We start from the raw sequence: 22605 nt of genomic DNA on the forward strand, positions 1-22605 counted from the left end.
ACTGTCAGAAGATTTTATAATGGGATTTCGACATAAATTAAACGTGGAAATAATTTTCAGGTACCAAGAAGTTTCTGAATCGTTCATAGAAAGTGTTAATTCCTTATGACCTACTGACTGATAAACAGTCTGAAAATAACGAATGTTCTATATGCTTAAATAATGAAAATCATATTCAATATGTGGTGACAAAATGCAAACACGTTTTGCACAAAGAATGCTTCGACCGTTGGTTAGGAGTGCAAAATAACTGTCAAATATGTAGAACACCTATTTTACAGAACAACTACAGCATACGCACTTTTCCTTCGTTAATGGATCAAGATCCACTAAAACACACTATACCTCTCAACCCGTTTAAAAATTCTCACTAATTATTCTGTGCTTAAGATCATAAGTCGAGTTCCTTTTGCCGTACTTAACGATGTACACCAAAGTGCCATCAGAAATAGGTTCATTAAAAGTCGATGACAGTTTCATGGCTGTCTTTTGAGACGTGAAACATTCTTGTGCATGGTCATATTCATAACATAAATTGGATATGGATTAACGAAAGTGCGCTACATTCTTGTGCATGGTCATATTCATAACATAAATTGGATATGGATTAACGAAAGTGCGCTACATTACTCCATTCAGCAATTCTCTTGAAATCTGTGAATGCACTGTATGCCTTCAAACAAGTGGCTGAGGATTAATGTTCCACAGTTCTTCGCGAAATATTTTGTCCCAGCCGTTCTTGAGATAAATATATTACAGCATAACATGATCATACAATGACGAGTCTGCACCTTGATTTCCTTTCCTGTTGGTCGGAAACACCACAAACACCAAACGGCATGTCAAACACCATAGATTTATAGTAGTTTTTTATAACCAGCTCAAAATTTCTTTTGCTGCCAATTTCCGCTTTTTCCTGCGTTAGAAGGTCAACAAATGAAGTAGATATCTTAGACTGCTTCAACAACTTTTCTCTCAATTCCATTTCATATTGTGGTTCATACTTTACAGTAGGTACTCGAATTTCCATGTTCGTAATTGTCACTTTACAATGGTATGGTCGAGAATCTGTAATGTTAGTGCCATCATCTTTCTTTGAAAACCATCTATACCAGCATTTGGACTTCCTACAAACGTTATCGTTAAATCTTCTTCCCATATGATTTCTCTATAATCTTTAAAAAAGGCGCCCAGCTTTTCAGCGAGTAAATTACTTCATTTCTTTGTATTTGCAACTTCCCGTTGTTACTGAAATGTCCCTCGAATCTTGTGTCATCGCCCAGAGAAGACGTTAGGAGATACAAAGCTGATGAAGAAACGCCTGGATGTTCTAGCCTGTAGATAATTTGTTCTCTTTTCTTGATAATTACTACACTCCACAGTTAACTTGGAAAATTGTCCACTAGTTTCGCATTAGATTTGCCTTCATTGACAGTGTAATCAGAGCCGTCTACATGTGCCGCATTAAATCTCATCTACAAGTAAACTTTATTATCAAACCAGCCATCACCAACTTTGACGTTTATTTCTACATATTTGTTTGGAAAAATGGCTCTGAGCACTATGCGACTTAACTTCTGAGGTCATCAGTCGCCTAGAACTTAGAACTAATTAAACCTAACTAACCTAAGGACGTCACACAAATCCATGCACGAGGCTGGGTTCGAACCTGCGACCGTAGTGTCTTTGTTTGGCAAATTCAAATTATTTTTAGTATTCTCGTTTACTAGAAAAGACTGCCAATGATAACTTTCTAGATTATTCGTCTTTTTTGTAGCATTTCCAGAGGTAGAGTTACAGTCGCGCTATCAAAATCTATCAGAGAATCGTTTCCATCCCTTATAGTTACTTGCAGATTTTGAACTGATCAGAGTCTTCTACAAACATGCCATCTGCTAAATTAAAATGGAATTTGTTTTTATCTAAGGCAATGATTTTCGCTAGCTGTGCTGCAATAGCGTTTCGGCGAGCTCCACTGTTTGATTCTCCGTAAATCCCAGCAACCGCTCGATACTGTGCTCTCTTTCAAAATACAGCTTATGGCGTGTGCTCTGAAGTTCGACTCTCTTGAGCGTAGTATTTGGCTTCATCTTTAAATTAATTGCTGCTGACTTTGGGTATACTTTTCTGAATCTACTAGATTCTACTTACCTGTACGAATAGTCACTGTTGTAATGACATCTTTCTCATAATGTAGCATATTATTTTCAGTCGTAAAATTTGGCGTCAAAAATGTCGTGTAAACGCCAACCAAACCCACTTTCGTCAAAGCATTTCGTATCGGTTCGTTAAAGAATTACCGCTGATTTCAAAAATGCTATTCATTTGTAATACTTTATATGGTAACCAAAAATCAGAACCTGTGAAAAGAAACAGAAAGAGAGACATGGTGATCTTTTACCTGATTCTATTCGATGTGCAATAATAGGCCCAAGTGGTTGTTGGAAAACAACGTTAATAATCGACTATTATATCTTAGCACCAGTGTGGTTGAACTGGGAAAAAATTTACCACCTGAACGTTAACTCTAGAAGCTTATGTGGCCCAAAATATCGTCTATAAAAGAGTATAAAAAGTGAAGATAAACACAAAGAGAAAGTTACTACTTTTATCGTCACTCATGAACTTGTTCCACTAGATGAATGTATCGATAACTCTGTTGTTTTTGACGACTTCATAATTGAAAATCAAGATTTAGTTAGAAAAAACTTTACAATATGACGAGATAAGAACCTTAACTGCACAAACGTTCACAAAAATTCCCAAGCAGTTGGTGAGAGATAACCTTAATTTTCTCGACATTTTTAGACAAGATGACACAAATTTAAAGCACATCTACGACAGATTTTTGGGTGGAGATTTGAAGTGGAACGACTTTAGAGAAATTTGCAGTAATGCGCGGAAATACAGCTTCGACTCTGTCACCACTGATATGACAGGAAAGCAGAATAAAGGCAAATACAAAGAAAAAAATTAAAACGTTTATTTAGACCTCGAGCGTCGCGGGGTTTTAAAATTTGATATTTTTTTAATAGCTCAAGATCTATTAAAATATTAGATTACCTTCATTCACCCAACTATTGTGTGAACTATCAAAGCCCTGCCACTTCACACAAACTTTATCGCCTTTTCCACGAGATATTTCGTCTTCTGTAAGTCCTGCTCATAGAAGCTTGCTTCAGTTTAGTTACCACTCATAGCCTTCAGATATATGTAGGTGGATTTGTGTTGTTGACATCAAGGACTTCAAATAATGCTGTAGGCCAATTTGCTGTACAAACTTTCTCGAACAAACCTTTCATTTTGTGATTCTCACCTCGTCACCTGGCACGTACTTGGGAGATTCATCTCTGAGTTCCATCGCTTTTTGCCGTAGCGAATCAGTTACATCTACAGGGCTCATCTCTATTGAGCTATACGCACTGGTGCTGTAATTATGGATCAACTTTAACAGTATGTCGACCCACCTGTAATAACCTTGAAGTGCAAACTGTTTCCACTTCCTTTCCTCGAGTGTTCTTTTAAATCGTTCGACGACTGACGCCTTAATCTCTGAAAACGTAGAGCAGTGATTTATGTTTTCAAGCTTCATTGTTTGTTGTAGCATTCTTTACCATTATTTGTCTGCAAATTTTGGCTTCCTTCGTACAAGTACATGTTTGAAAGCGCTAGTAACGTTTTCACCAAGATCTATCTTTAACAGGAATCGCCCAAGCACATTTCGAGAACACGTCTATCACAGTCAACAAATACCGAATATTTCCATTGATTTTAGATACTTTCTTTAGGTTGCCAGAATCAATCTGAAACATGTCAGTTTGTCACAAATCGTCTAGACCAAATGCTACAACAGCTCGCCTTGGAATGTTCTTTTTCACCGGTTTGTGCAGCTCGTTCACTGTTTCTTCACCAATATTCACAGTCGATCACTTCATCTTTTTCGTACTACACACTTGCTCTTCTTCCTCTTACATTCTGCTCAATTGCCCTCGATTCTGACTCGACCATTTTTTGTGAAAACTGTCGGAGGCTGAAATGTAGCTATAGCACGGAGTAAGCTTCTCGTCGTCATTCATTTATAATTAACTTTGCATCTTCCTCTCTAGCTCATCAATCCTGCCTTTCTAGAGTATCAATCCTGGCTTTCATGTTATTTATCTCCAAGTCATTCTTGCTGTAGTCTTCGCCGAGGTGAGCTTTGCTGGCGTAGTTATTTAATAGTGTGAGAATACTTGTGTATTCACGCTTGATAACAAGATTATTTTATGGCCATCTATAGGGTCTTTTACATTTACTAATCTTTTACCTTTGAAGTCAATAAAACTTTTCGTTGTTTTGAGAACGCTGTTTAATCTCTAACGAAACTGTTCAGCCTGACTTTCGATTTTTGAAGTTAATTCTCTCAAGTCAACTTTACTAGCAGTTGATTCTAGTTGCTCCTTTAGCTTGTTCCCAAATATATTCATTTATTATATTGAGAATTTTATCAAACCATCACCCGTCTGCAAACAGCTTCGAGACTAGCAAATGAAGGTGGCCACATATAAACTGATCAAACTTTTGAGCCCTCTCTGCGTTGTAAAACTAGTCACCTTGGCCCAGACAGTTTACTAATGCTTTTGGAATATAGCCACCAAACGAGTCAAACGCAAATTTTTCTCTTTCATTCTTGAAGTAACATATCCAGTGAGTACCCACGTGATCAGATGTGTCTAGGTTAAAAACTTCTGCTTCCACCTTTGCTCCTTTTTGCGGTAGTTCATCGATCATAAAGACGCCCCTAAAATTTGCGATTTTCAGTTGCTTTACTAATTTTTCTATATCAAAGTTGGTTAGTGGATGGCTACACATTTGCATCATTTCTTTCTTCTTTGACCTTTTTTTTAAGGCATGATTTCTTAGGGAAACTTGACCCACTTTTCTTTTCCACATTTCTAGGTTATGTCTCTTCTGTTCTGCCAGCTCTGCATCTGCCTTCTGTTCTTTATGGACAGCGCTCGTAATTGCTGCAGCACCACCGGCCAACGATTCAATTGAGCCTAATGCAGCCAGAATCAACGGCAAGAAACCGCCTTCGTATTTAGCTTCTTTTTTTTGTTTTGCTGAAAGATATTCAAGCAATTTTTTCATAACAGGAATAGATAAAATTAGAGGTAGACTACCGCCTTTTTTAACTTTGGTAACTTTCTGTTTCATCTGTGATTCAGTAAGAAATGTATCAGAAAGCCGTGACTTCTCAGTTCGTCGTTGGATAGCTTCAGCTTAATAGCTTTGGCTCTTGGCTTGCCACTAGATGCTACATTAAAATCAATACTGAATCCTTTCATCTATTAAGAGGAGAGAAAAATTATAATGTCCAACCATTATCGTCTACTAAGCCCACGCCTAATTCTCTCTTTCCATACATTGTCCCGCAACAGTAGTAGAAGCTAATCTTTCGCCTAGCGATGCATCTTTGCTAAAATTCTCTCTTTTGCTACAATTCTTTATCTGCCTCATGTCTTTTTATCCACATCCTTATAGTCTCTGTATGCTATGCCATGTCTCTTGCAAGCTTCATCTACAGGATTAATTCCTCCATCTTTCCTCTAGTTTAGTAAAAGTTCCGCAAAAGCGGAAGCCAGGCAGATGCATCTCTGGCATTGGCAGATTATTTCATGTCCAATTGACTAAGCCTTTACCATGCTTTTATGACGCCCAGAACGCGTGAGGGAGATTATTCAGAAATCTAATCAATTGGATTGTTCACTATAAAGTCACTAAAGTTAGTGGTAAGCATTTTCGTTATACCTACTTTTTCGTTACGACAACTATGATTTCCTGCGTTCTCTTCAGCGTGAATCACCATCAGCCTGTCGGTTAAGTACCTCACGTCATTCATCCAAACGTACTCGACAGGTTTTTCTGTATATTTTTTTTATAAAGCCCATTACTCCTCTGCTGCTGCTGCTGCTGCTACTGCCTCGTGACTTTGACGTCGAATTACTGCGTACTTTCCTTAACGACTGCCATATCGGCTTAATGATGTTGTAGTACTTTTCACTGCTCTTTGACTTGGGTTTATTCGCTTTTGGATCATTGCGGTGAAATACTGCATTTGTTTCCTTCAGCATAGTTGTGTATGCTTTAAGGTCATCAAGCGTGTAGTCTTCAAATGATATGTTTTTTCAGGTTAGCAGTTTCATTAATCCATCGCTGGCAGTGAAAGCATTACCTTTGAAAGAAAAAGTGTCATTATGAAACGTTACTTCGGAATCACCAATGTAGTGCTCTCTGTGGTCAAACCTTAAGCCAAATACTGTATCACCGAGACCACCCAAGTATTTTGATACTTTCGGCCCAAGATAAGTTATAGAGTAGTCTGTAGCAGCCTTCATCTTCTCCCGCTCTTCTTGCTTATATTGCTGCAACATGGGCTCCAGTCTCTAACTTGTCTTTGGCGTGATCGGTTCATCATCAACAAATAAGCTTCTTTCAAAAGACGATTCCTTAGGTGTAGGCGGGTTAGGAAACATATCGTCATAATTCGCTTCGTAAGGAACTAGCTGTTTTTGAACCTCTTGATTTTTCGCTATAACACCGATAACTAATTTCTCTAAAGCTTCCAGTTTATCGATAACAGGCTGGTCTTCTTTCTTATATTTCTCGTATTCTGTTATCGGTTTCATCTTTCACTCTTTGAACTGACTTTTCAGCTGTTCAAACTTCCTCCTATTCATCTTTGCTTGTTTAACAAGCTGTTGATCATACTTTATTTAAGCAGAAACTTTTAAAGAGGAGCAGCAATAAACATTTGGTACAAAGTTTTCGTTCATACAATTACCTCAAACATTTGTAGCAAAAGTTTTGCTTCCATTGTTCATCGGTCGTCTCACGCCTTACTTATCATGTTTTACGTTTTACGTCTCACTCAGAATGCAAACATGTAGCCACTATTGAGCCACTACGTGTACTATGTTTTTTATGGTATATAAACCATAAAAATTTAACAGAATTCTATACTATGAACGTTATAGCCATTAACATTCTTCTAACCTTCATATATCATCATCAGCATTGCATAGTCCACCTAATTCAGCACTCACAGAATTCGATACTGTGAACGTTATAGCCATTGACATTCTTGTAACCTTCATATATCATCATCAGCATTGCATAGTCCACCTTTATTCAGCACTCTGTTATATCTATCTGGTAAAACAATCTTACACTCGCCATCGAGAGCTAGAGATTTTTTATATCCATGTCCTGTATTTACGCTGCGTGTAACTGCGTGTAAATGTCCTTCTTCTAAGTCACTAAGCTTTTTAAGACACATTGGTGCGCTCACGTTATTGAGTTTCGTCATCAACTTATATCATTCCATTTTACTATAAGAAATTTATATTTTTTAGGCATTTATCGCTTCTAGTTGCGCCACAGTATTCAATAACTCTTCATTATTGCCATGAATGAACAAGATGACTACATAAATGTTGTCGCACTAATGTGTTTACATATCAGTAACAGGGAGTTAAGGTTACGAGGACATTTTAGATATAAAATTGATATGAAAATTAATTAAATTGATCAATTAATCACCACCGAGCACGCCCATCTCCTCCCCTGTCCACGCCCACTCCTGCCCCCGGATAACGCCACGTGTTTTCTCAGCTGCAATTTTGCCCCAGCACCCTACTCTACCCTCCCCCATCGCCCTCCCCCAGCCTACCCTATCGGCAGGAATTTCGAATTTTGGCGGGAAATTACAATTAGCGTTATCCATTCTGGGACTCGAACCCTGGGCCTCCTAGGCGGAAAGCCCAAGTGTACCCCATAACGCAATTAAACCGCCAGAAGCGATTGGAACTGACGGAAAATTAAAATTGGCAGTACCCTTTCAAGCACTCGAACCCTGGTGCTCCTGGATGGAAATCCCAAGTGCACACCCTTAGCACAATTAAACCACCAGAGGCGATTGGAATTGACGGGAAACTAAAATTCTCAGTGTCCTTTCTGGGACTCGAACCCTGGTCCTCCTGGGTGGAAAGCCCAAGTGTACCCTCCTAACATAATTACACCATCAGAAGTGCTTGGAATTGATGGAAAATTAAAATTGGCGGTATCCTTTTTGGGACTCGAACCCTTGTTCTCCTGGACGGAAAGCCCAATTGTACCCCCTTAACACAATTGGACCTCAAGAGGCCCTTGGATTTGACGGGACATTAAAATTGCTGGTATCCTTGCCGGAACTCAAACCCTGGTGCCCATGGATGGAATGCCCAAGTGCACCTCACTACCACAATTAAACCACTAGAGGTGCTTGCAATTGACGGGAAATTTCAATTGCCGGTGCCCTTTCTGGGACTCGAAGTCTGATTCTACTGGATGGAAAGCCCAAGTGCACCTCATGGGACATGGAAACTGTCCAGATATGGGAGAGGAAGGTTAGGTTAGTGTGCTTTATTTATTTTGTTCAGGAACTGACGCAAAGGTCGATCTTAATTATGTAATTAATCACAAAGATCGGGCCTAATTTACACAACTATATGCACAGCGCTAAACAAGGACAGCATAAAAGAGCAGTACACTGCGAAAACTGACAATACCAAACAACCTATGTTATCATGCTGGAAAAAATAGCGCAATACCACTCGAAACTAGCGACAGATACACACAAACTCTACCCTAAACATACAAGCATACAGGATAAAGGCTGGGGTGTAAGGTTCTATCTTTATTCTCCAGAGCTGATGAGATGCTGGTGCTGGACAGAGAGGATTTAAAAAGTGTCTCACCTGAAAGTGTACTACAAGTATCGTTGTTTGACATCAGAGATTGCTACAGATGCGTGCTCAAAAACCAACCTACATCCCAGGTAATCGAAGCCAGTACATGCTACCACAAATGATGGAAAAAAATGCATCAGAGTTCCAATTACACTTGAAAATTGTCTTGAAAAAACCAGCACTCGTAATGAATGGATCATAATGCAGCACATATACTTTGATAAATCCTCGTCCTAAAGGACTGCAGAGGAGGTGGTATTTGAAAGTGCGTTCTCCTCGACCGGTGTCCACAAACTACTGAAAATCGAGGCCCCTTTCCTCTCTCCTTCCGCCCCTTCGTCCCTCCATCCACGTACGTCGGAAACAATGCTCCTTCTAACGGCTCACCGACCACCTTGCGGCGTGGTAGGCTGCTGTCGGCCCTTTGCTGCCTTCTTCTGTCCGCTGCCTTAAGGCGATGCAACTGAACAATAGGAGATAAAGGGACGGCTGCCTCAGGAGCAACTTGTTCGTCTAAAATACAGGTACAGAGCTCCCTCGTACCACAGATGCACTCTCGCTTCCGCTCCCTTTGCGCCACACGCAATACGTGGCATGGCCTCAGACGATGCTCCTAGACAACACAAAAGGGAAATTAAGTAGCATAACCCCATCCATCTAGAGGAAGCTCCAGATGGCTATTTCAAAAGTCAGCTCTTTGCAGAAGAGAAAGCCCCTCCCGTAATGCTTTCAGTACAAAGCGTTACTCCGGCATCACTCAGAAGCGTGATTAATGACCGCTATTCCGACCAAGGGATAGCCACATCCTCGTAGGGAAGTCGTCGGCCGTTCTGCGCTGTACTATTTAACATGAACTCAACTCCTACAATAAAGCAACTACTAAAAAAAAGAAGAAACATTCGTGAAATTATATAATGTCCTCCTCCTACGAAAATAAGTAAAGCACATTTTCTTTTACTTTTATGTGCAAAATTGATATAACTTTTACATTTGACTGCAGTCGCAACTCAAATTTTTGTAACGTCCAGTGAAGTGTACTGCCACTGACAACAAATTATCATCAGACACATGCCCACCCTACGAACATTTAGGAACAAAGAACTCCGACTATTTTGATGTGAGGACTACCGACCACCGTAGAATGTCCTCGTTATTTCGAAACACTCATCAGAGTAAAAAAGCGTGAATTTAAATTCCAAAGAAAAAATCTATACTAAGCAATTTCTTCCAGCTTGTTGAACAAATTACAAGACCTGAGAACGTCTTTAGCATTCAGTGTCTGTAAATAATCTGTCTTGAATGTGTGTATTACAAACATTTCAGAGAATCGTCACACCTTTGGCAAACATGTCGAAAAGAAAACACATTCATTTTGCATTTGACAACAAGAAGAAAGTTCAAGAGAAAGTAGCTGTTTTGTACACTATAACAGGGCCTCTTTTATCAGTGCGATGCTATATATACTAGCATTTACAAAACAAATCGTAAGACCCTTTCCTCTCGCCCTTTGTAGGTGGGAGATTGCAATTTCGTTTAAAGATATCGCCGCAACGGAAAAAAAGGGACGCTTGTCTAGAAGCATTCTGTAGTGTCCTAGCCATCTCTTGCAATCCACCTAGTGGCACGTCATTGGTATCAGTTTGATAGGGTAATTAATTGAATGAGACTCTCTTTGCATGGCGAATATTTTTCTTTTCAGCAGTCGGATTACAGTCACAAGCTAGGATAACTGGGAATCCATGGAGAAAACACGAAGTTCCTTTCGAGGAACTGTATTGAGGAATGATATTTGAAGCTGACCACAGAGGGATTCTACAGTCCACAAAATACATTTCACATAAGAACTGCCATATTAAATGACGATCATAACGCCTATGTTACCATCACCCTGCATAAAAAGCGGTTTTGAGTCTACAGGCACACACACAAGTCGATGATAGTGTTACGCTTTCAGACAGAAATACTGCCTGCGCTTTGGAAGCCAGTCCACCCATTCTACCACATAGAGTTGTATCTTGTATAGATGTCTTTTAATGGTTACAGCCACTGGTGAATCATATTTGTGCCACTCTCGCATCTCGAAACGAGTCTCCTATATCTAAGACCTTCTGCATCCTGTGGGAAAACAGGACGAGCTGAGTTAATGCGACAGGAGCGCATTTTGATCACTCGGTGGAAATGGAAACATGGTTTCATAGCTCAGCCAACCATGTACAGTGTGTAAGGACAACGCCAAACGATGCTTTCCGCTGCAACACGAGGTTGTAGAAGAGATAGTACAAGCAGTTATGGTGGTGTTTCTTGTGAAAATTAGGAAGACTACACATCATATATGGCATGGAGGATGTATGAAGATTTTTCGACACATCCCCAAACTACACACAGGTAGTCCAAAGGAGATCTGTGTGTTTCACGGTGCATTAATGTCTATCACCCAAACATGTGTAGCGATCCTATTAAATATACAGGTATTGGTTCATTGGAGCAGTTGGTTGGTGATGGGAATCGCTTCCGCAGACCAGTGTAAAGTTTCATCACCTGTTTACTGTAGGATGAGCATATCCAACAAACTATCAATCACGCTAGAGGGTTCCTGTATTGCTCCTTCATAAGCAGTTTCATATGTTGTTTTTTTCGGTTGTAACACAACCAATCAGTGTGCACCACCATACACTTTGTACTGCCATGACTTAGAGACCTGTGTCAGCTGCTGCTAAACCAACGTTAATATATTTCGATCGTCTGGCTCTCACAGAAACTATACAGCTACCGCACCACAGGTTGCTAGAAATAAAACACAGACACGACACTTATCATAGATAAAAATGTGGAAGACCTCACAACATATGCAAACTGGAAGAGTTTGCTGTATTGTAGAGCGCTTCCAGCAACGATTCTAAGGTGATTACCTGAACAGTTAATCTCATCTTCCCACCGAAATTGTGGTCGATGTATCGGTGCTATATTTCGAAATGCATTGTTCCTTCATTTGGCAGTCATGTAAATGATTACTGTTCTGTTGCTAAACATTGCTGGAAGGTGCTCTTAACAACGCACGTGAAATAGCATATTTAAAAAGAGGTATTGTTATCTTATCGGTGAAAAAAAGTATAAATATAAACATTTGTAGGATATTACAGCATATGGAAATAGGACGAGTCTGTATGCTTCCAAATCCCATGTTCCACAGCAACAAGCAGCAGATACCCAGTGTTCTGTCAAGGTTCCCTCCATCTCAATGGAGTGGTGTCAGTTTATCATTATGCAGTAATCAACAGCATACCTAGTGGACGGTCGAGATTGGAAAGACAGCATTGATACGGAACGATGAACTGTAATACACACTGCAGTTGATAGCGAAATTAATTTTAGCAATTTTATCAAGAAGTCGGTGAGACTGGTATCCCCCACACTCTGCAACCTGTGTAGAAACAGAATGAGCTGAGTTAATGCTATAGGAGCGTGTTTCGACCACTCGGTGGAAGTGGGAACGTGTTGTAACTCCGCTACCCATGTACAATGTGTGAGGTCCACGTCAAATGAAGCCTGATCCTGCAACACAATGATAGTACGAACAGTTACGGTGGAGTTTCTTGTTGGAAAAATTAGGAATACAACATCGAAGGAGATCTGCGTACCTCAGGATCGATTCACATCTATCACTATGAAAGCTCTGTTAATTTCATCCGATAGATTTTTACCACATTTCTCTTTTCCGATATACCGAAAACGAATACCGTCTATGTGCTGACATAGACTATATGTGGCAATCCCATTAAATATATATAGGTATTTATTCATTGGAACATGTGGCGAGTGATGACGTCTCTTGCACAGACCGGTGTAAAGTTTCATCGGCTGTACTGTACGAGAACCTTATCTCACATGTTGTCAATTGCACGAGAGGGACGCTGTTTTGTTGTTTGAAATGCAGGTTTTTCTGCTATAACACGCTTGTGTACCGCCATATATTTCTTTTTCCGCCACAACTTCAACGTCTGTGTCAGATTCTAAAAATCAAGGAAATTGAAGGAGTACTTACATGTCTTCTGACTGGTGCAGAACAGTTCTTGTACATGGGAACAAGTACAGGACAGCAAGAGGAATTTGGGAAAACAACGAGGTGGAAACATCAGGAACTGTGGTACAATATTTTATTTTTGGTCGAGGCAACATTCTACTGTATATCTATTGAGTCAACAGTGGCACACGTGAGTTGACTGCTGTCTTTGATGCTTTTCTGGAAAAACGAGAACCATCTGCCTCTAAACTTATTTGCATATGCGTTAAAGGATGACAGAGAGTGGATGGAGTGATAGGGTGAGATGGAGCTGTAACCAGATAGGAGTTAATGGTAGACTGATGATGCATTCTGGATAGAGGGATATGGAGCAGCTGGTCATTTGACCATTTTTTTCAGTTTCTCTATCTGGATGCATCAGTTGTGTGGCATTACCTGCGTTCTCATACAACTGCATGTTCTGTCTACTTGCGATCGTTAACAGCAAACCTCTCGGTCATCAGAGAACTCCCATCCTTTTCGACATATTCCTTTTCGACAACGAACGAATAGTTATGCGATGTACTCCATTCCCCTGCCACATCTTGGGTATAAAATCAAGTCTTCATTTGATTTCTGTCTGACAGATTCCTGTTTACATTGTCAAACACCACTGCATAGCGTTTGTCCCTTTCTTTGTAAGAAGCATTCTGCCTTACTAATGATCATTTTATATAAGTCTGATGCAAGCATAGTATAATTCCTGAATCATGATTGGATGTGATTATTGGAGGCTGTACACTTGAGGATAGCTATGTTGTATGTGTATCACAAGGAATCTATGTTTTAAGGAAGTACTTCTTCATTTTACAGTTTCTCACCATAGTTGATCGTAGAGAAGCCTGCAAGGAGAATGTACGTCATGCGGTGGAAATATATTTTATACGTTGTGATAGTAACAGCGTTGCATTCTATATGACTAATAGATTGGAAACCGCAATGATCTAGCATTATACCGTGTTTTAAGTGCAGAACACTGTAGCCTTATGAGTGCATGTGTTTATGTTCTCTCTTACCAATGCTTTCTTGGCAATGACCCCAGACATTAGAACAATACTTTAGAATTGCTATCGCAGTTAATTTAGGTGAAACGCAGCAAACTCCATCCATCTCGAGCTATGTCATGCATAAACACCACCCGTTTCTTGTTCTTAATCATCTGATATATCATCACAATAATTTAATATCTACTGCACACCGATTAGCGGTGCTAACTTCCTCAAAATTCGTACATCTGGAAAAATCTTGTGCTCTTGGATGGATGCGGAACAGCAGTTATAGCCTCGGTTCACAATGCCTCAACATTAAATGTGGAATGTAGTGGTCTACTTCTGGTCAGGTGCAGGGAGCGTTGGTCAAAGACAATGCGAGGAGATCTTTCGGTCTCTAACTTTATCCTAAGAATGTGAAAATGACCTGTGACTCCCATTCACATAGAGAAAGATTGTAAGTTACGCACTATGATCGAAATGCTAGAGATACGTAGCATAATCATCAACTTAAATTCGCGTCGGTACTCGCAAAGTACTGGAGGGGCTGTTTAGTGACGATACAGAAATTGGTGAGCATTCTTCCGCATCATTGGTCTTTGTTGAAATTTCGCTAAAATTGCTCAAATTGATCGCACTATCAACTTTGATGCTTATTATTACAGTACATCGACAGTATCTTTTCCATGTCAACAGTCCAGTTACGCTGCTGATTACTACATACTGTAATTTACACCGTGCAATGTCTAGTTTCCTGGGGGAGTCAATGGATCAGACGTGCTTATGTCAGTTTACAATATGACCCAGACGTCGAAATCGTGGTGGAATAAAAAGTTTATGGCAGTGTACTAAGAGTGTTACAGCAGAAAAAGCGGTGTATCAAACAACGAAACAGTGTCCCTCGCCTGCGACTGATAGCATGTGAGAGAAGGTTTTCATACAGTACAGGTGATTAAACTTTACACCGCTCTGTGCACTGGTCACAAGTTCCAATGGATAAATACCTGTATATTTAGTAGGATCGCTCCACATACTCGATTCTGGCAAATAGACGGTAGGAGAGGCATTGGGGAAGGTGGGAGATGCGGTAAAAATCTATTGGATGAAATTAACAGAGCTTTTATAGTTGATAATTTTTCTCTGCTGGATGATACTGAATAACAAAGATAGAATATTTGGGTGACAGATGTGTGAATGCATCCTGAGGGACGCAGATCCGCTTCGATGTTGAGCCTTCTTAATTTTCCCACCAAGAAACACCACCGTAACAGTTCCTTCTGTCATCAAGTTGCAGGAGTGGGGTCAATTTGATCTTAGCCATCACACAAATGTGGTGGAGCTACAACATGTTTCCACTTCCACCGAGTGGTCGAAACACGCTCCTCAGCTCACTCTGTTTCTCCACAGGTTTCAAAACGTGGTGGATACCGCTCTCGCCAACTTCTCGATAAAATTGCTAAAATTGATCTCGCTATCAAATGCAGTGTATATTACAGTACATCGCTCCATATCATTGCCATCTCTCCAACATTGACCGTCCACTGGGTGTGCTGTTGATTACCACATAATGATTGACTGACACCACTCCACTGAGATAGAGGGAACCTTGACCGAACACTGGGTATCTGCTTCCTGTCGCTGTAGAACATGGGATTAAATGTGGAAGTCATCACCTTAATATAGTTGTTTCGAAGCGTTCCTCATTGCTTCAAACTATTTCTTATGCTGCGATACCCTACACATAATTATATTTTTAATTTTTCACCAATAAGGTAACAGTACCTCTTTTTATTTATGCTATCTCATGTGTGGTGTGGAGAGCAACTGCCAGCGTTGGTCAACACCAGAACAGTGATCATGTACATGACTGCAAAATGATGGAACAATACATTTCGAAATGGAGCACCAAGACATACGCTACCCTTTCAATGTGAAGATGAGATTAAATGTACCGGTAATCACCTCCAAACAGTTGCCAGAAGCGCTCCACAATGCGGCAGACTCTTCCAGTTTCCTTATGTAGCGATGAAAACCACATTTTTGCCAAGACAAATATTGCGTCTGTGTTTTATTTCTAGTAGCCTGTGGTGTGGTAGCTGTGCAGTTTACACCATGCGATGTTCAGTTTTCTGTAAGAGCCAGAGGAACGAAACGTGTTAATATTCATCTAGTAGCAGCTGACACGGGTCTCTGAGAAAACAAAATTTTGGCGGTGTACACTGATTGGTTGTGTTACAACCGAAAAAACAACATATCAAACTGCAGATGAAGGAGCAATACAGGAACCCACTAGTGTGATTGATAGTCTGTTGGAAATGTACATCCTACAGTACAGGTGATGAAACTATACACTGGTCTGTGGAAGCGACTTCGATCATGAACCACCTGCTCCAGTGAAGTAATACCTGTATATTTAATAGGATCTTAACATATGTTTTGGTGACAGACATGAATGCACCATGAGACAAACAGATCGCCTTCGGACTAATTGTGTGTAGTTTGCATATGTGTCACAAAATCTTCGTCCTTCCTGCATACCATGTATGATCTGTAGTCTTCCTAATTTTCCCAACAAGAAACAACATCGAAACTGCTGGTACTATCTGTTCTACTTCCTCGTCTTTCAGGGGAAAGCTTCGTTTGGCGCTGCCCTTCACACTGTACACGGTTGGCTGAGGTATGATACCATGTTCTCATATCCCCAAAGCGATCAAAACGCGATCCTGTCGCATTAACTGGCGTCGTCCCGTTTTCCCAGACGATGCAGACGGTCTTAGATATAGCGCTATCCCACTTCCATACAGATCAAATTGCGACGATCACATGGACTACGCAACAGGGAGGGCGGGGAAGAGACTTAAGAGCAGTTACAATTTACAGACGGACTGCCTAAAAGCAGCACTGTAGTTCATGGTGTATGGGATTCTTAGCAGATAGGTTCGAGACACGAGAGTGGCACATATATGATTCATCAGTGGCTGTAATCATAAAAGACGTCTAGACAACTTGAGTGTGGGTAGACTTGATTCCAAATTGCAGGCAGTATTTCTGGCTGAAAGCGTAACACTATCGGCGATTTGTGTGTGTGCCTGTAGACTGAAGACCGCTTCTTATGCAGGGTGATCGTAACATAAGCGTTATGGTCGTATTTTAACAGCGCAGTTCTTATGCGAAATGTATGTTGCGGGTTGTAGAATCCCTCTGTGGTCAGCTTGTCATTTCTCAATAGTGTTCCTCGAAAGGAACTACGTTTTACCTCCATGGATTCTCAGTTGTCCTAGCGGATGAGTGTAATCCAACTGCTGAAAAGAAAAATATTCGCCATGCAAAGTGAGGCTCATTAAATTAATTAGCCTATCAAACTGATACCAATGATGTACCACTTGGTGGGTTGAAGAGATGCCTAGGGTACCACAAATTGATCCTTGACAAGCGTTTCTTTTTTTCCGTTGCGGTAGTATCTTTTAACGAAATGTCAATCTCCCATCTACAAAGTGTGAGACAGGCTCTCACAATTTGTTCCGTAAATGCTAGTATATATAGCATCGCGAAGTTGTAAGTGGAAAAATTCCAAGAATTACTAAGAGAACGTAAACGTCGTAGAACCACTGAATCCTGGAAACGTGTTTCTCGGTGGAAGAACAAACACTACTGAATGCTGTACATAGACATCTGCAGCCTGTGTCCCACAGTGATGTCTTGCGACGACTACCCTGTTGGTCTGAAACCAGAAACCAGAACAATACGACGAGGAATGGTTTGGTTTTGTGAAATACAAAGTGCTTGTGCCTCGCGGCATGTACCATCCTGTACTACCTGTAGCTGTTGTTTGCTCTATGCGCTAAATGTCTAGAAGAAGAAACCAGCTGTTGCATCCACAGTGACGATGAGTGTGCCTTTGTAGGAACTAGGACAACGATAGAGCTCAACAAGGTCATCGGAGAAGGCTACAAAATACAGGAAATTTGCGAGGTCTGCCATTTTGATCGTATAAGTAACGAACTGTTCAGAGCCTTCATGAAGATCAAACTAGAAACTAGCCCTTGAGAACATTATTACAAGTCGAAAGTAGAATACGGTCAACTTATCGAGGAAAAGAAAGATATTTCGTTCGACGTTAACAATATTGAACCTAGTGCTGACAAGCGCGCTGTTGCCAAAATATGCCTTAATTCCCTTTGGGGAAAATTCGGCCGGAGACAGAACTTGTCACAAACAGAATTTATAGACAATGTTGAGAGACAGTACGAGCTGCTACTTGACGACAAACTAAAGATAGCTAATGGGATACCAGTCAACGAGGATGAAATCGAGGTGACCTACCGCTATGATGACTTATATGTCGAAGATAAGTGCAAACATTTTTGTGGTCGACTTCACCACGGCCAGTGCTGGAATGAGACTGTATGATATTCTCGATAGATTAGGCGATAAAATCGTGTACTACGACACAGACTCTGTTGTTTGCATATATGATGGCACGAACACCGTGAAAACCGGTTGTATGATCGGCGAGCGGACAGACGAGTTTTGTAAAGACGATTACGCTATTGAGTGGAAGAGTACTGGACCAAAGATTTGTGCGTACGATACATGTAAAGGCAAAAGAACTACGAAAATTAAACGTTTCACTTTCAACCACCGTAATGATAAAGGTTTGAATGTGAAAACGATGGATGAGCTAGTGCACGGCTCGAGAAACAAACTCGTCATAAACAACGATACGATTACGAGAGACATGAAAACAAAGAACGTGGTAAATAAAGCTATAGTTAAAGAACTTAACTACGACAAACGTGTGGTTCCAGAAGAGAATGACGGAATAATAGATACCCTTTCCTGGGGTTATATATAAATGGAAACAGAGTGTACAGAACGCATTGATGGTACTGATCGTTGGTACGAGTTGCTGATGGATGGTAATATACAGATAATTAAAGTGGTACCTATAAACGTGGATTGAAGTGACTTACAACTACATCACACAGTTTCATTTTAAAGGCTGGACACCCTTTAAAATTTTCATGTGTTGTTGTTGCAAAAAAGTGCTCTCCAGACAGTGACCACAAAAAAAGCGGCCACCAAAAAGCGATCACAAAGAAGTGCCCGCCGAGTGACGGATGAGCGGTGCTTGAAAATCGCAAAAGAGTGGCCGCAAAAATGTTGCCGCAAAACAGTGACCGCAAAACAATGGCCGCCATCTTTTGGCCACTTTTCCGGTAAGGTCACCATAAATCGCCAGCCATAAAGTGCTCGCCATCATTTGTGCCACCCGTACATTATGATGCCAACATTGCGCCAAAAAGTGCTCGCCAAAAGTTGCCGCCGTCTTTTGCGCAAGATGTTGAGGGTTTTGTCCTCAACCGGTACCCTTGCTTTGAACTGCCAATATTTCGCAAAAAAGTGACCACCAAAAAGGGGCTGCCATCTTTTGGCCTAAAAGATGCCAGTTCAAAGAGGCAGCCACATTTGCGCAAAAGGTTTTAAAATTTAAAGTGCAAAAGATGTGGAAATAGTTTTATGCGTGAACTCTGCGGAAACAGTTTTATGTGGAAAACATGTGGAAATGATGAAAAGAGGCTTGTCGATACAGGTCTATAACAGGAATTTAAGAGGAAACTTTTTAAACAGGAAATTTTTTAAAGAGAAAACTATGTGGAAATATTTTAAGAGAAAATTTAAGTGGAACTTTTATAACACAAAAACACTTTTTAGAGAAAAATATGTGGAAATATTTTTAACTAAAACATATGTCGAAATATTTTTTAAAGTGAAAAACGTGTGGAAGTATTTGTAAGTGAAAAACGTGTGGTGTCCCATACCTACCCCTATACTACTTAGGATTATGAACAGATGTGTGCAGACTATAAATACACAGACGTGTACATCATAGAAATGCCATTTCAGTCATTACCGACTGCCTTCGCTAATTCAACGTTTCTGGATTTCCCTAACCGCTCCCCTCCCTTTTAGTGGAAGATTTTTCCATTTATGTCAACCTTTATTTAAATTCCTATTGTTGTAGTTTCTACATGTGGGTTAACGTACCGTGCAGGGTATGTTTCTGACAGCAGTTACGGGCAGCCTGTACCTGAGCGCCTTTTCCTGTGGCTTGGAGCACTTGCGCCGAATGTTATTTCTGCAGTTACACATTTCTACGGAGACTGGAGCTCTTGCTTGAGTAAGCGACTTTTCGGAGGTAGCATATAGATACACAAAGAATTTGTTTCCTGTCTATCGGTGTTAAATAGCGTACAGTACTGTACAGCATGTGTTACTACGAGTTAGTTTTAATACATGTTGAAAGGTTAAAGAACCTGAGATCTCTCACGTATTTTACTGTTAATTTGTTTCGTATTTACCAGCTTCCCAGTGGTTTGCCCATCCTCAGATGAGTTCTACGTTAGGTCATAATGTTGCATTCTGGATGTGAGTTCGTGAAGCCAAAAAACTTGAAAGCAAAATACCTGGTTGTGATGATAGACTGACAATAGATTAGCCCAAGGTCTACGTTTAGCATGGAAAGGAAGTTTAGGATTTAACGTCCTGTCACTGATCAGCTGGGTTGTGACAACTTGGTTGTGAGTTGTCGAAACTGACGAGTATTAAAGCAAGGTAAAAGTACCTTCGGCTCTGCAGAATGTACTGAAAATTATCGCATTTTACACAAAGTTCATAGATTCTAGACTTTATTGTCTTCTTGAGAATCTTATTTTATAGAATAGAGAAGAAGAAAGAATGAGGAAACCCAGCACTTGAAACAACAACCAACAACCCCACAGAATATAAACTTTTTTCAGGCAACTGCCAACAGCATTGATATGCACCATGCTATCTTAAAATACTATTATTCCCTACCAGTTCCCATCTTCAGAGTGTAGGACAAAAATGGAAACAAAATGAGAACTGAGACTTTCGAAACACATTTTTCATGACAGTTATTAATAGGAAAAAAATAAGTGTTTTTACGGAAAATACCAATGGTAATAACTTCACATAGCATACATTTAACCCGGAGAATAACGCTGTATTTGAGTTGAACATATAAGAAAACTGATACTTAACGCTGTAATACAGAGTTAACCAAAAAGAAAACAACGCTGAAAATATGAAAACATATAAAAGCAGAAAGTGCACAGCAACATTCCTCAGATTCAACTAGACCCAATATACTAAAACACAGGAGTCGATCAAATAAGCTAGATGGCAAAGCCAAAGATTATAGGTCAAAGAAGAACTCACTAATTTGTATGTTTTATAGTACAATCATGGAGAGATACACATGCACTCAAATTACACTAAAAGAAGTAGAATAAAATAAGATGCAGTTGTATATAATTTTTCCATACAATATTATGTAACATATTAGCCACAAGATATTATTACCATTTAACATCATATTATGATATCACATGATCAAAACAGACACACTGTTTGGTTAAAAGCTACATAATGTGAAAATATACGTACACATGTACAATATTGTGTAAACCAACAGTCACACGATGCTGTCATAACATCACATGCTGCTATAATGTTACATGATGAAAACAAACTGACCATTTGGTAATAACTACAACATTTGAAAATGTTTGTGTTTGTTATGTCATTCTTATGTGATGTTGTCTGCTTCATTTCGTTGACTTTACTGCAATATATAAGAAAACACGCTATTTTTAGTTGGTTGTCGATCTTTTTGTGAAGCTAGTGGCGAAATTTAGAAGAATTGGTACTTAGAGTTTCCTTATGGTCCGTTTGCGCAGAGTCTCATGCACACTAAGCATAACACACAAATTGATGTACACTTTTAAACTGTAACACCCCACATGTCACTTGTCAGGTTTTGGTGTGACTTCACCCCAGGTAATTGACTAACAGATCACAGTGTAAAACTGCCGCAATGTCGGATAACGCAAAGAAAGTAATAAGGCCCTGTGACTCCTGATTCCACTGCGGTGGCAGTGTTGACATTAATTGGTTCAGAATTGATCCCTTTTAATAAAGAAGAGGTGCACATTTATGTTATATCCAGCTATTGAACACCAGATGCAAATGTTGAAAGAAAAATTAATTAAGAAAATGACTTGGGAGTTCAACTACTTGATTGAAAACAGATGCAGTCGATTAGCACAGATTTATTTTAACTCACGACCTTCAATCATCACATCAACTTTTGCTATTTGGCTCCTCCCAGGCCACCCATCAAGGTCAGCGTCTGCACAAAACACCAATTTCTCCAGAATTCTGACTTCCAGGAGAGTACTTCAAATTCCTTGGTATCGGAGGCCGGCGTATTTCATTCTGTTGCTCTTCACCTGACTTACTTCAGACTCTGTGGACCGTGAATTCAGCGTGAAGCTGCTATAGTCACAAACACGCATATTTTGGCCTCTGTTGACCGCTCCACGGTAGCTTTGCACAGCTCGCTAGCATGTTTCGCTGAAAATGGGACGACAGACATTTATCAACCGGCATACAAGTTCTCCGTCTGCTTCCCGGTACACCAGCATGGGGTCAACCACCCACTCACTGCCACTCTTCTTAAGGCAGCTGGAGGCCACGCCCCGTTACCGCTTTCTCAGAGCTTGAGCCGCCCTAAGCTGCCTATTGTCGTTTCTCTTCACCACTCCCCAGATGGCCACGGTCAATTCTGAATACCTCCCTGTGATAAACTAGCCTCCAGTAAATCGACACGTTTCCACAAAGTTTTCAAACCATCACCTGACATTAATTATTCCAATACGCCATACTATACCCTCTACAAGATGCATTGCGCCTTGTCAGTCAT

Source organism: Schistocerca gregaria, chromosome 6, assembly GCF_023897955.1.
Source record: "Schistocerca gregaria isolate iqSchGreg1 chromosome 6, iqSchGreg1.2, whole genome shotgun sequence".
NCBI lineage: Eukaryota > Metazoa > Arthropoda > Insecta > Orthoptera > Acrididae > Schistocerca > Schistocerca gregaria.